We start from the raw sequence: 15,605 nt of genomic DNA, 5'->3' as shown, positions 1-15,605 counted from the left end.
TGGGTTGGTAAGTTTGCTGACGACACCAAGGTAGGTGGTGTTGTGGATAGTTTGGAGGGATGTCAGAAGTTGCAGCGAGACATAGATAGAATGCAAGACTGGGCGGAGAAGTGGCAGATGGACTTCAACCCGGATAAGTGTGTAGTGATCCATTTTGGCAGATCCAATGGGATGAAGCAGCAGTATAATATGAAGGGTACCATTCTTAGCAGTGTAGAGGATCAGAAGGACCTTGGGGTCCGGGTCCATAGGACTCTTAAATCGGCCTCGCAGGTGGAGGATGCGGTCAAGAAGGCGTACGGCGTACTGGCCTTCATTAATCGAGGGATTGAGTTTAGGAGTCGGGAGATAATGCTGCAGCTTTATAGGACCCTGGTTAGACCCCACTTGGAGTACTGCGCGCAGTTCTGGTCACCTCATTACAGGAAAGATGTTGAAGCCATTGAAAGGGTGCAGAGGAGATTTACAAGGATGTTGCCTGGATTGGGGGGCATGCCTTATGAGGATAGGTTGAGGGAGCTTGGTCTCTTCTCCCTGGCGAGACGAAGGATGAGAGGTGACCTGATAGAGGTTTACAAGATGTTGAGAGGTCTGGATAGGGTAGACTCTCAGAGGCTATTTCCAAGGGCTGAAATGGTTGCTACGAGAGGACACAGGTTTAAGGTGCTGGGGGGTAGGTACAGAGGAGATGTCAGGGGTAAGTTTTTCACTCAGAGGGTGGTGGGTGAGTGGAATCGGCTGACGTCGGTGGTGGTGGAGGCAAACTCGTTGGGGTCTTTTAAGAGACTTCTGGATGAGTACATGGGATTTAATGGGATTGAGGGCTATAGATAGGCCTAGAGGTGGGGATGTGATCGGCGCAACTTGTGGGCTGAAGGGCCTGTTTGTGCTGTGGCTTTCTATGTTCTATGAAAACGGAGCTCCACAACTCTACAGCACAGAAATCTCCTCTTTCATGGGATGTGGGTGTTGCTGGCCAGGCTGCCCTTGAGAAGGTGGTGGTGAGCCGCCTTCTCAGACCTGCTGCAGTCCACGTGGTGTAGGTACACCCACTGTGCTGTTAGGGAGGGACTTCCAGGATTTTGACCCAATAACAGTCATGGAAACGTGATATATTTCCAAGTCAGGTTGGTGAGTGACTTGGAGGGGAACTTCCAGGTGATGGGGTTCCCCATGTCTCTGCTGCCCTTGTCTTTTTAGATGGATTTGTAAGGTGCTGTCCAAGGAGCCTTGGTGAGTCGCTGCAGTGTATCTTGTAATGGTGCACATGGCTTACCACTTGTGTGTCGGTGGTGGAGGGAGGTACACAGTGGTTAGCACTGCTGCCTCACAGCACCAGGAAACCAGGTTCAAATCCCAGTTTGGGTCACTGTCTGTGTGGAGTTTGCACGTTCTCCCCGTGTCTGCGTGGATTTCCTCCGGGTGCTCCATTTCCTCCCACAGTCCAAAGATGGGTGGGTTAGGTGGATTGGCCGTGCTAAATTGCCCCATAGTATTGGGGGGATTAGCAGGGTAAATGCATGGGGTTGTGGCCTGGGTGGGATCGTGGTCGATGCAAACTCGATGGGCCAAATGGCCTCCTTCTGCACTGTAGGGATTGTACGATTCTAGGTGGTGAGTTACTCGCTGCAGGATTCCCAGCCTCTGACCTGCTCTCATAGCGACAGTATTGGCCGGTCCAGTTCAGCTTCTGGTCTATGGTAACGCCTCCCCCCCCGGATGTTGATAATGCGGGGGATTCAACAATGGTAATTCACTTAGTCAATTAAACTCAGAAGTCAAAACTTCAGAACTGGAAATTCACCTCCCTGGAGTTGGGTTTCATCACACAACCTCTGACTCAGAGAGGGGAACGCCACAGCTGACACCAGATTTTCCAACCACGCTCGCCCCCAAAACGGGAAAATCTCCCCGAGGTCAATAGACCTCTGCATGGCCCGCCCCTCCCTGCTACAATTCCCGTGGTGGGCGGGATGGGAAAATTCCCCCACCCCACCTCCCAATGAAATCCTGGCTGTCGTACAGTGACCTACCCCGAAACAGCCATTATTCCGTACCTGGGCCATCATGTGGCATACCTGCATTAGCACACGTTGCCACCACTGGGCTGCCGGTGCTCACAGCTTCACAACATCACTCCCGTTCCATGCAGTCCAAACGGGCAAAGTCTCGGGCTTCCCCCACTATGGATCTTCCTCTTCCTCAAGTGCTCGTGAGGCGAGGTCCCAAGTTTGGGTCACGTTGGAGAGTGGGTTCTCACTGCCTGCCCTGAAACACAAGATAATTGATGAAACAACATCTGGAAACCATAACTAATATGTGGGAAAAGTGAGTGGAGGCGGTGGCTTTAAGTGAAGTCTTTAATTAGGTCTCCGATTTATGGAAAGTAACTGTACAAAGCTCAGAAAATAAATAAACTTTTTAACTTTAAAGTAATCAGTCACAAGTCAGGCTTACATTAACACTGCAATGAAGTTAGTGAAATTCCCCTAGTCGCCACACTCCAGCACCTGTTCGGGTCAAAGCACCTAACCAGCACACCTTTCGGACTGTGGGAGGAAACCGGAGCACCTGGAGGAGACCCACGCAGACATGGGGAGAATGTGCAAACTCCATACAGACAGTGACCTGAGGCCGGAATCAAACCCGGGTCCCTGGTGCTGTGAGGCAGCAGTGCTAACCACTGTGATGATGCTGTGTCTTTGATATATTTTGCGTCTAAGGTGGGGTTGCTTTAAAAGGTGGGGCGGCACGGTGACACAGTTTAGCACTGCTGCCTCACAGCGCCAGGGATCCGGATTCGATTCTGGCCTCGGGTGACTGTCCGTGTGCAATTTGCCTGTTCTCCCCCATGTCTGCGTGGGTTTCCTCCGGGTGCTCCGGTTTCCTCCCACAGTCCAAAGATGTGAGAGTTAGGTTGATTGGCCATGCTGAATTGACCCTGTCAGGGGGGATTAGCAGGGTAAATATGTGGGGTTTCAGGGATAGGGCCTGGGTGGGATTGTGGTTGGTACAGACTCAATGGGCCGAATGGCCTCCTTCTGTTACTATAGGGATTCTATGATTCTTTAAGAGGCAGTGTTTTGTTACAAGAATTGATTTGTCTGGGAAACACGCAGCTGATGCTAAGAATGCAGATAATAACCGGTTTTAGTTAGGAACGTGTTACTTTGTAGACTTAATGGACCTTCTGTTTATTTAAGTTCTCCTGGAATTTGAGGTATGAGTTTCTGATTGGGTTGATTGACAGATAGAGTCTTGTGCAAAATGGGAGGAGCTAAGCGTGCAGGAAAGAAATAGTAGATTTCGGTTTCATTTCATAAACAAAGGTAGTTACTGCCTGGGCTGCCTCAAGAAAACAGTGTCTCTTTCGCCAAAGGCTTTCTGAAAGCTCCAGGGCTGGTAATCTAATTCACAGCAAGTATGCCTGTGTTTTGTTAACTAATTTTAAAAAGGGGGTTTAAGTCTATAAACGGAAAATTGCTTGAATTGGAACTAATAGCGATAGATTAGCAGTTAAGAACAAAGAACAGTACAGCATAGGAAAATGCCCTTCGGTCTTCCAAGCCTGCACCGATCATGTTGTCCTGTCTAAACTAACCGCCTGTATCCCTCTATTTCCCACCTGTTCATGTGTCTATCCAGATAAGTCTTAAATGTCACTAACGTGTCTGCCTCAACCAACTCACTTGACAGTGCATTCCAGGCCCCACCACCCTCTGTGCAAAAAAACTTCCCCCGCACATCTCCACTGAACCTTTCCCACCTTACCTTGAACTTGTGCCCCCTTGTAATTGCCATTTCTGCCCTGGGAAAAAGCTTCCACCCTATCTATACCCCTCATAATTTTATAAACTTCTATCAGGTCGCCCCTCAGTCTCCATCTTTCCAGGGAGAACAATCCCAGTTTATTTAATCTCTCCTCATAGCCAACACCCTCCATGCCAGGCAACATCCTGGTAAATCTTTTCTGTACTCTCTCCAAAGCTTCCACATCCTTCTGGTAGTGTGGTGACCAGAATTGGACACAGTATTCCAAATGTGGCCTAACTAACGTTTTATACAACTGTAACATAATTTGCCAACTTTTATACTCGATGCCCCGTCTGATGAAGACAAGCATGCCGTATGCTTTCTTCACCACCTTTTCCAGCTATGCTGCCACTTTTAAGGATCTGTGGACCTGTACTCCCAGATCTCTCTGTGTGTCTATGCTCCTGATGGTTCTGCCATTTACGTTATAGCTCGCACCTGAATTGGATCTACCAAAATGCTTCACCTCGGATTTGTCCAGATTAAACTCCATCTGCCCAATTCTCCAACCTATCTATATCCTGCTGACAATCTTCATCACTATCCGCAACTCCAACAATCTTGGTATCATCCGCAAACTTGCTAATCAGACCAGCTATGTTTTCGTCCAAGTCATTTATATATATATTAGAAACAGCAGAGGTCCCAGCACTGATCCCTGCGGAACACCACCAGTAAGAGTTTTAACAACACCAGGTTAAAGTCCAACAGGTTTATTTGGTAGCAAATGCCATTAGCTTTCGGAGCGCTGCTCCTTCGTCAGATGGAGTGGAAATCTCCTTCAAGGAGCTTGAGGCTCCGAAAGCTAGTGCTGCCAAGTAAACCTGTTGGACTTTAACCTGGTGTTCTGAGACTTCTTACTGTGCCCACCCCAGTCCAACGTTAGCATCTCCACATCACCCTAACACCACACAAAGGAAAAGTACTCTCAACCTCAAAATCTGACATCTGAATGGCTACGGGCTCGGAACAGGAGTGTGAGACTAATTGGCTAGAACTTTCAAACTTAAAGTACTTCATAGGCTGTAAAATACTTTGACACTTGCTGAGGTCACATGCACACTCTTTTTATAAAAATATACAAGCAAATCATGTTTTTTATGTAGTATCATCTTGCCGGAAATGTCAGTTTTAAGGAATTGAAGTCATTGGGTTGCAAACTGACTGTTGGTGCCAGCTGCTCCCCTCAACCAAGTGAAATCACACGAACGCACACTTTTCTCTGGGTGGCACAGTGGCTAGCACTGCTGCCCCACAGCGCCAGGAACCCAGGTTCAATTCTCGGTTTGGGTCACTGTCTGTGCAGAGTCTGCACATTCTCCTCCGTGTCTGCGTGGGTTTCTTCTGGGTGCTCCGGTTTCAAAGAACAAAGAACAATACAGCACAATCATGTGCCCAACTAGACCATTCGTTTGTATCCCTCTATTCCCAGTCTGTTCATGTGGCTATCCAGATAAGTCTTAAACGATCCCAGCGTGTCCGCCTCAATCACCTTGCTTGGCAGTGCATTCCAGGCCCCCACCACCCTCTCTGTAAAATACGTCCCCCTGACATCTGTGTTGAACCTTGCCCCCCTCACCTTGAACCCGTGACCCCTTGTGTTCGTCACCTCCGACCTGGGAAAAAGCTTCCCACTGTTCACTCTATCTATGCCCTTCATAATTTTATACACCTCTATTAGGTCGCCCCTCATCCTCCGTCTTTCCAGGGAGAACAACCCCAGTTTACCCAATCTCTCCACATAGCTAAGACCCTCCATACCAGGCAACATCCTGGTAAACCTTTTCTGTACTCTCTCCAAAGCCTCCACGTCCTTCTGGTAGTGTGGCGACCAGAACTGGACGCAGTATTCCAAATGTGGCCTAACCAACGTTCTATACAACTGCAACATCATATTCCAACTTTTACAGTCTCAAGGACATACTGGATAGGTGCATTACCATGCTAAATTCTCCCTCTGTACCCGAACAAGAGTGTGGCGACTAGGGGATTTTCCACAGTAACTTCATTGCAGTGTTAATGTGAGCCTTACTTGTGACACTTATAAATAAACTTCAACTTAAACTTTTAAAAAAATTTTCCTGGAGGAAAAGAGAGTGCGTGCGGACTTTTAAGGAGAACCTTCATGTTCAACAGGAGTGAATCCCTGGAAGAGGTTTTCTCCAAGTTCGGACAGATCTCCGAGATGGGAGTGATTCAAGATGAAGACAGGGACAAATAGGTCAACTATAATCTAGCTGGGAAATGAACGGATCTCCACAGTGGCACAGCGGTTAGCACTGCTGCCCTCGCAACTCCAGGGACCTGGGTTTATTTCCTGGCCTCGGGTAACTGTCTGTGTGGAGTTTGCACGTTCTCCCCGTGTCTGCGTGGGTTTCCTCCTGGCATTCCAGTTTCCTCCCAGAGTCCAAAGATGTGTGGGCTAAGTTGATTGGCCATGCTAAATTTCCCCTTAGGTGTCCCGGATTGCGTAAGTTAGAGGGATCAGCGGGGTAAGTATGTGGGGTTACGGGGATAGGGCCTGGGAGGGATTGTTGTCGGTGCAGACTCGATGGACCGAATGGCCTCCTTTTGCACTGTAGGGATTCTATGATCAATCTCTCCCCTAAACAATAAAAAAGAATCTTTAAGTGAAAGGGAGCTTGTTAGATCTCAGAACAAGACAAGACTCAATGTCACAGGTTGCAAGAGCTGCGTTCCCTGTAGCTGCTACTTTCCCAACCACGACACTGAGGCTTGGACGTGTTCCGAGATCCAAACTCCCACTTTGTTCTGATGAAACGTCATAGACACAAAACGGTAACTCCTGTTTCTCCCTCCACAGATGCTGCCTGACCTGCTCAGTGTTTCCAGCAGTCACATGAGCAGTCTGGGAATGGAGGGATACAAACGAATGGTCTAGTTGGAACAATGAGCGGCACAGGCTTGGAGGGCCGAAGGGCCTGTTTCCTGTGCTGTACTGTTCTTTGTTTCTGTTTAGCAGGCTCAGCTGTAGTGCCCTTCCCAGTTCAATAGCCTGTTAACACACCCTTTCTAGTCTCATCGTTAACACACCCTTTCTAGTTTCACCTGCACAGGATCAGAGGCCAACAACGTGATAGCGCCCCAAAGTCTGAGCCAGCAGGTTCAGGAGAAACCGAGGGAAAACCAAATCTTCACAATGCAAAACTCTAGACAATGCACTTACACGCTTGCGCACGGACACAAATAAAAATGTGCCTTTATACAGCAGCTTCAACTTGATAAAGTGCACCAAGTCTTGTCATAGAATCCCTACAGTGCAGGAGGCGGCCATTCGACCCATCGAGTCTGCACCAACCACAATCCCACCAAGGTCATATCCCCCTAACCCCATGCATTTAGCCTAGCTAGTCCTTCTGACACTAAGGGGCAATTTAACATGGCCAACGAACCTAACCCGCACATCTTTGGAGTATGGGAGGAAACCGGATCACCCGGAGGAAACCCACGCAGACACGGGGAGAATGTGCGAACTCCACACAGACAGTGACCCGAGGCCGGAATCGAACCTGGGTCCGTGGCGCTGTGAAGCAGCAGTGCTAACCACTGTGCCACCGTGCCGCCCTGAATCAGTGAGAGCAGTGGTGCAGATTCAACGGGCTGAGTGGCCCACTTCTGATCCTATGTCTTGTGGTGTTATGAAGGTTCGCCATGACTTCCTCATTCTGCACTCACTGTCTCTATTTATAAAACTCTGGATCCCGTACGGCCTTTTAAATCACTTTCGCAATCTGACCTGCCACTGGACCAAAGAAGGAGCCATTAGGGGGGAGTTGCCCAAAACCATTGGCGAAGAGGTAGATTTTAAGGCAAATCTTAAAAGAGAGGTGGAGAGATATAAGAAAGGAAATTTCAGAGCTTGGGGGGGTCGAGGTAGCTGAGGGCACGGCCACCAACGGTACAGCAGTTTAAAGTCCTGGCTGCACAAGAGGCCAGAATTGGAGGAGCACAGATATCTACAGGTGTTTCCAGGCTGGAGGAGTTTCCAGAGACAGGGAGGGGAGAGGTGACAGAAGAATTTGAAAACAAGGTTGAGAATTTTAAAAGGCAATCTGTCAATAGGGGGAAATCCCCCCTCCCCCCAACCCCAGGAATTTCCAGGGTCATTTTCCAATTTCACAGCAGTCTGGTGGCCCAGCATTGCTAACCTCAGCTCATGATTCATCTCAAATGGCTGTTGGGGGGAGGGAAAAGAGGCAGAGAGAGAGAGAGAGAGAAATCACGTACTACAAGCTCCGAAACATCAAAATATCCTCCCGAGCATGCAAGGCTCCCCAGTGGGAAAGTAAAGTCAGAACGTTATCTAATGCTAACGTCATTGTTCAGCAGAGAGAGTCAGGGTTATGTGCGGGCAAACAGCTTTATTTCGCAATGTCAGAAAAGCACTTCCTACAGCGTTTCAACATCCTCATGGAAGCGGGGGGAAATGTTAAGCTTTTTGTTCCCATCGCCAGTCTGTCTCCTGGAGGTAGTAAGTGATAGTTGAAAGTGTAATCCCCTCAACAAGGACAGCTCTGCAAACACTCAGACAAATGCACCATAGGAAGCATTCTTTCTGGTTGAATCACAGCTTGGTATGGCTTCTGCTCTGTCCAAGACCGCAAGAAACTACAAAAGGTGGTGAATGTAGCCCAGTCCATCACGCAAAGCAGCCTCCCATTCATTGACTCTGTCTACACTTCCCGCTGCCTCGGCAAAGCAGCCAGCATAATCAAGGACCCCCACGCACCCCGGACATTCTCTCTTCCACCTTCTTCCATCAGGAAAAAGATACAAAAGTCTGAGGTCACACACCAAAGAACAAACAAAGAACAAAGAACAGTACAGCACAGGAAACAGGCCCTTCGGCCCTCCAAGCCTGTGCCGCTCCTTGGTCCAACTAGACCAATCGTTTGTATCCCTCCATTCCCAGGCTGCTCATGTGACTATCCAGGTAAGTCTTAAACGATGTCAGCGTGCCTGCCTCCACCACCCTACTTGGCAGCGCATTCCAGGCCCCCACCACCCTCTGTGTAAAAAACGTCCCTCTGATGTCTGAGTTATACTTCGCCCCTCTCAGCTTGAGCCCGTGACCCCTCGTGATCGTCACCTCCGACCTGGGAAAAAGCTTCCCACTGTTCACCCTATCTATACCCTTCATAATCTTGTATACCTCTATTAGATCTCCCCTCATTCTCCGTCTTTCCAAGGAGAACAACCCCAGTCTACCCAATCTCTCCTCATAGCTAAGACTCTCCATACCAGGCAACTCTTCTTCCCTGCTGCTGTCAGACTTTTGAATGGACCTACCTCACATTAAGTTGATCTTTCTCTACACCCTAGCTGTGACTGTAACACTACATTCTGCACCCTCTCCTTTCCTCCTCTATGAACGGTATGCTTTGTCTGTATAGCACGCAAGAAACAATATTTTTCATTGTATGTTAATACATGTGACAATAATAAATCAAATCAAATCAGATCTTACTCCAGAGATTCACCGATTTCAATTCCGGCATTGCCGCTTTCCCAACTCTAGCCACTGCTGTTTGTCATTTTTATAAATGACCTGGATGAGGGCGTAGAAGGATGGGTTAGTAAATTTGCGGATGACACTAAAGTCGGTGGAGTTGTGGACAGTGCGGAAGGTTGTTGCAGGTTACAGAGGGACATAGATAAGCTGCAGGGCTGGGCTGAGAGGTGGCAAATGGAGTTTAATGCGGAAAAGTGTGAGGTGATTCACTTTGGAAGGAGTAACAGGAATACAGAGTACTGGGCTAATGGTAAGATACTTGGTAGTGTGGATGGGCAGAGAGATCTTGGTGTCCATGTGCATAGATCCCTGAAAGTTGGCACCCAGGTTGACAGGGTTGTTAAGAAGGCGTACGGTGTGTTAGCTTTTATTGGTAGAGGGATTGAGTTTCGGAGCCAGGAGGTCATGTTGCAGCTGTACAAAACTCTGGTGCGGCCGCACTTGGAGTATTGCGTACAGTTCTGGTTGCCGCATTATAGGAAGGATGTGGAAGTGTTGGAAAGGGTGCAGAGGAGATTTACCAGGATGTTGCCTGGTATGGTGGGAAGGTCTTATGAGGAAAGGCTGAGGGACTGGAGGTTGTTTTCGTTAGAGAGAAGAAGGTTAAGGGGTGACTTAATAGAGGCATATAAGATGATCAGAGGATTAGATAGGGTGGATAGTGAGAGCCTTTTTCCTCGGATGGTGTTGGCTAGCACGAGGGGACATAGCTTTAAATTGAGGGGTGATAGATATAGGACAGATGTCAGAGGTAGGTTCTTTACTCAGAGAGTAGTAAGGGCATGGAATGCCCTGCCTGCAGCAGTAGTGGACTCGCCAACATTAAGGGCATTTAAATGGTCATTGGATAAACATATGGATGATATTGGAATAGTGTAGGTTAGAGGGGCTTTAGATTGGTTTCACTGGTCGGCGCAACATCGAGGGCCGAAGGGCCTGTACTGCGCTGTAATGTTCTATAACTCTGGAGTTTATAGCATTATCGAGCAATACAGCATGGAAACAGGTCCTTCGGCCCAACTGGTCCATGTCAACCATGGTGCCCTCCCAGCCAGTCCCAATTGCCCACGTTTGGCCCACATCCCCCTCATCCTTTCCTATCCATGTACTTATCCAAATGATTTTTAAAAGCTGCTATTATACCCACCTCAACCACTTTCTCTGGCAGCTCATTCCTCACACGCAACACCCTCTGTGTAAAGAAGTTGGCCCTCGGCTCCCTTTTAAATATTTCCCCTCTCACTTTAAACCTCTGCCCTCTAGTTTTCAATTCCCCTTCCCTGGGAAAAAGACCATGTGTTCATCCCACCTATGCCCCTCATGATTTTATGCACCTCGATTAGGTCACTCCTCATTCTCCGACGTTTCCAGGTTTATCCCATTTCCAAATGGTCTATTTTCACTCCTCTCTCTTTTGCGCCATAGCTTAATTAAATGATGGGACCAGAACTAGGCCATTCAGCCCCTCAAGCCTGCTCTGCCATTCCGTAAGATCATGGCTAGTCTTCTACCTCATGCCCTACCCCATCCAAACAAATACTGTGGCTACGGGAGCAGGTCAGAGGCTGGGAATCCTGCGGAGAGTAACTCACCTCCTGACTCCCCAAAGCCTGTCCACCAGCTACAAGGCACAAGTCAAGAGTGTGATGGAATACTCCCCACTTGCCTGGATGGGTGCAGCTCCAACAACACTCAAGCAATTGACACCATCCAGGGCAAAGCAGCCCACTTGACTGGCATTCTATCCATTACCTCCTTCACCTTAAACATTCACTCCCTCCGCCACTGGCGCACAGTGGCAGCAGTGCGTCCCATCTACAAGATGCACTGCAGCAATTCACCAAGGCTTCTTAGGCAACACCTTCCAAACCCGCAACTTCTACCACGTAGGAGGACAACGTTAGCGGACAGGTGTAAACACCACCACTTGGAAGTTCCCCTCCAAGCCACACACCATCCTGACTTGGAAATATATCAGCCATGCCTTCACTGCCACTGGGTCAAAATCTTTTAACTCCCTCTCTAATAGCACTGTGGGTGTACCTAGAGTCAGAGGTTTACAGCACTGAGTTAACCACTAAGCTAGTCCCAATTGCCGGCGTTATCCCTCTATACCCATCTTACTCATGTAACTGTCTAAACGCTTTTTAAAAAGACAAAATTGTACCCGCCTCTACTACTACCTCTGGCAGCTTGTTCCAGACACTCACCACCCTCTGTGTGAAAGAATTGCCCCTCTGGACCCTTTTGTATTTCTCCCGTCTCACCTTATACTTATGCCCTCTAGTTTTAGACTCTCCTACCTTTACCATAAGACCATAAGACATAGGAGCGGAAGTAAGGCCATTCGGCCCATCGAGTCCACTCCACCATTCAATCATGGTTGATTTCAACTCCATTTACCCGCTCTCTCCCCATAGCCCTTAATTCCTCGAGAAATCAAGAATTTATCAATTTCTGTCTTGAAGACGCTCAACGTCTCGGCCTCCACAGCCCTCTGTGGCAATGAATTCCACAGACCCACCACTCTCTGGCTGAAGAAATTTCTCCTCATCTCTGTTCTAAAGTGACTCCCTTTTATTCTAAGGCTGTGCCCCCACGTCCTAGTCTCCCCTGTTAATGGAAACAACTTCCCTACGTCCATCCTATCTAAGCCGTTCATTATCTTGTAAGTTTCTATCAGATCTCCCCTCAACCTCCTAAACTCCAATGAATATAATCCCACGATCCTCAGACGTTCATCGTATGTCAGGCCTACCATTCCTGGGATCATCCGTGTGAATCTCCGCTGGACCCGCTCCAGTGCCAGTATGTCCTTCCTGAGGTGTGGGGCCCAAAATTGCTCACAGTACTCCAAATGGGGCCTAACCAGTGCTTTATAAAGCCTCAGAAGTACATCCCTGCTTTTGTATTCCAAGCCTCTTGAGATAAATGACAACATTACATTTGCCTTCTTAATTACGGACTCAACCTGCAAGTTTACCTTTAGAGAATCCTGGACTAGGACTCCCAAGTCCCTTTGCACTTTAGCATTATGAATTTTGTCACCGTTTAGAAAATAGTCCATGCCTCTATTCTTTTTTCCAAAGTGTACGACCTCGCACTTGCCCACGTTGAATTTCATCAGCCACTTCTTGGACCACTCTCCTAAACTGTCTAAATCTTTCTGCAGCCTCCCCACCTCCTCAATACTACCTGCCCCTCCACCTATCTTTGTATCATCGGCAAACTTGGCCAGAATGCTCCCAGTCCCGTCATCTAGATCGTTAATATATAAAGAGAACAGCTGTGGCCCCAACACTGAACCCTGCGGGACACCACTTGTCACCGGTTGCCATTCTGAGAAAGAACCTTTTATCCCAACTCTCTGCCTTCTGTCTGACAGCCAATCGTCAATCCATGTTAGTACCTTGCCTCGCATACCATGGGCCCTTATTTTACTCAGCAGTCTCCCGTGAGGCACCTTGTCAAAGGCCTTTTGGAAGTCAAGATAGATAACATCCATTGGCTCTCCTTGGTCTAACCTATTTGTTATCTCTTCAAAGAACTCTAACAGGTTTGTCAGGCACGACCTCCCCTTACTAAATCCATGCTGACTTGTCCTAATCCGACCGTGCACTTCCAAGAATTTAGAAATCTCATCCTTAACGATGGATTCTAGAATTTTGCCAACAACTGAGGTTAGGCTAATTGGCCTATAATTTTCCATCTTTTTTCTTGTTCCCTTCTTGAACAGTGGGGTTACAACAGCGATTTTCCAATCCTCTGGGACTTTCCCTGACTCCAGTGACTTTGGGAAAAGATGTTGACTATCTAGCTGATCTGTGCCCCTCATTATTTTATAGACCTCTATAAGATCACCCCAGGCCTCCTACTCTCCAGAGAAAAATGTGCCAGTCTATCCAGCCTCTCCTTATAACTCAATCCATCAAGTCTCGGTAGCATTCTAGTAAATTGTTTTCTGCACTCTTTCTAGTTTAATGATATCGTGACCAGAACTGTACACAGTATTCCAAGTGTGGCCATATAGCACGAGGACCGCAGTGGTTCAAGGAGGCAGCTCACCACCACCTTCTCAAGGGCAATTAGGGATGGGCAATAAATGCTGGCCTAGCCAGCGATGCCTATAATCGTCTGAAAGATTGCTAAAAAAAAAAACCCCGTATCTCTTAATTCCTTCAGTATCCAAAAATCTATTGATCTCTGCCGAATATACTTGACAACTGAGTACCCACAGCTCTCTTGGGCACGAGGATAATAAAGACTCACAACCCTCTGAAGAGATTTCTCCTTAACCCAGTCCTAAAGAGTTGACTCCTTATGCTGAGACCCTGACCGCAAGTTCCAGATTCCCTGGGCCGCATCCTCCCTACATCTATCTTGTCAAGACCTGTCAGAATTTTATAGGTTGCAATGTAATCACCACTCAATCTCCTAATCTATAGTGAATAAATGGCTTGTCTACTCAATTCTCCTCAAAGGATACCCCCCTCATTCCCCGAATGCCTGTGATCAGTAACTAGCAGCCCCGGTATCCTATCCTTTTGTGAACATCAACAGCTCTTGGGGAACAACATGGCAAATTCTGATCCTCCACTCTATTAATGTCAACACTTGAACACTTTTTGTATAAGAGACTTGGGTTTTCTTAGTGATTAGCACTGCTGCCCCTCAGCGCCAGGGACCCGGGTTCAATTCCGGCCTCGGTGGCTGTCTGTGTGGAGTTTGTATATTCTCCCAGTGTCGGCTTGGGTTTCCTTCGGGTGCTCTGGTTCCCTCCCACAGTCTAAAGATAAATTAAAGTTTTAAAGTTTATTTATTAGTCACAAGTAGGCTTACATTAACACTGCAATGAAGCTACTGTGAAAATCTCCTTGTCGCCACACTCCAACGCCTGTTCGGGTTACACTGAGGGAGAATTTAGCATGGCCAATGCACCCTAACCAGCACGTCTTTAGGACTTTGGGAGGAAACAGGAGCACCCGGAGCAATCCCATGCAGACACGGGGAGAACATGTAGACTCCGCACAGATAGTGATCCAAGCCGGGAATCGAACCCAGGTCCCAGGCACTGTGATAGTGTGGCAGTGCTAACCACTGTGCCACCCTACATGTATTAGGCTGTACAAGATGTACAGGTTAGGTGGATTGGCCATGCTAAATTGCCCCTGAGTGTCAGAGGGATTAGCAGGGTAAATACGTGGTGTTGGGGAGATAGGGCCTGAGTGGGGTTGTGGTCAGTGCAGACTCATTGGGTCGAATGGCCTCCTTCTGCACTGTAGGATTCTATGACTTGGTGACCTGAAACAGCAACAAAGAACAGTACAGCACAGGAAACAGGCCCTTCGGCCCTCCACGCCTGTGCCACCAACTGCTGATTTTTCTCCTACCTTGACTCAAAGGGAAATTGGATGGGGATGTGAGGGAACTAAACTCACAGGGCTGCGGCGGTAAAGAAGGGGAATGGCACTGACTGGATTGCTCCACAGAAAACCAGCATGAGTCTCGGTGGGCCAAATGGCCTCCATCTGTGTCGTCTTGTCACCGTGTTTAGGGACTCCAGTTGAATGGAACTAAGGTCCGCCATGACAACATCCGGGACAGCATGGTGGCACAGTGGTCAGCACTGCTGCCTCACAGCACCAGGGACCCGGGTTCGATTCCAGCCTCGGGTCACTGTCTGCATGGAGTTTGCACGTTCTTCCAGTGTCTGCATTCCTCCGGGTGCTCCGGTTTCCTCCCACAGTCTCCAAGACGTGCTGGTTAGGGTGCATTGACCCAAACAGGCGCCGGAGTGTAACGACTAGGGGAATTTCACAGTAACTTCATTGCAGTGTTAACATAAGCCTTACTTGTGCCTAATAAAACTAACCTTTCCTCCGGGTGCTCCAGTTTCTTCCCACAGACCAAATATGTACAGGTAAGGTGGATTGGCCATGTTAAATTGAGCCTTAGCGTCAGGGGAATAGCAGGGTAAATATGTGGGGTTACGGGTGGGATTGCGCTCGGTGCAGACTCGATGGGCTGAATGGCCTCCTTCTGCACTGTGGGATTCTATCATTCTATGACCTTAATGAATGGTGGAACAGGTTCGAGGGGCTGAATGGCCACCTCCTCCTTCTATTCCGAATGTTTGTATGCAACAGCACACACCAGGGATCAAAGAGTCATTTTGATTTGATTTATTATTGTCACATGTATTAGTACACAGAGAAAAGTATTGTTTCTTGATTCCTTCAGTATCCAAAGCATATCGTAC

General features: G+C 48.2%; 1 protein-coding gene across 2 annotated transcripts in view; it reads right to left on the bottom strand.

Annotated features, from left to right (window-relative positions):
* The window catches only part of LOC144509004 (oxysterols receptor LXR-beta-like), a 48,656-nt gene that overhangs the window by 24,563 nt on the left and 8,488 nt on the right, over positions 1–15,605 (bottom strand). The window contains exon 2 of one of the 2 annotated variants that reach the window (XM_078237238.1): positions 2,079–2,268. The gene's annotated coding sequence lies outside the window, so the exon portion shown is untranslated. Of the gene's footprint in view, positions 1–2,078; positions 2,269–15,605 lie in introns of those variants that run through there. The other variant, XM_078237239.1, reaches the window with a different exon arrangement.

Source organism: Mustelus asterias, chromosome 21 (assembly GCF_964213995.1).
Source record: "Mustelus asterias chromosome 21, sMusAst1.hap1.1, whole genome shotgun sequence".
NCBI classification, from domain to species: Eukaryota; Metazoa; Chordata; class Chondrichthyes; order Carcharhiniformes; family Triakidae; genus Mustelus; species Mustelus asterias.
This window is presented reverse-complemented; position numbering and strand designations above follow the sequence as displayed.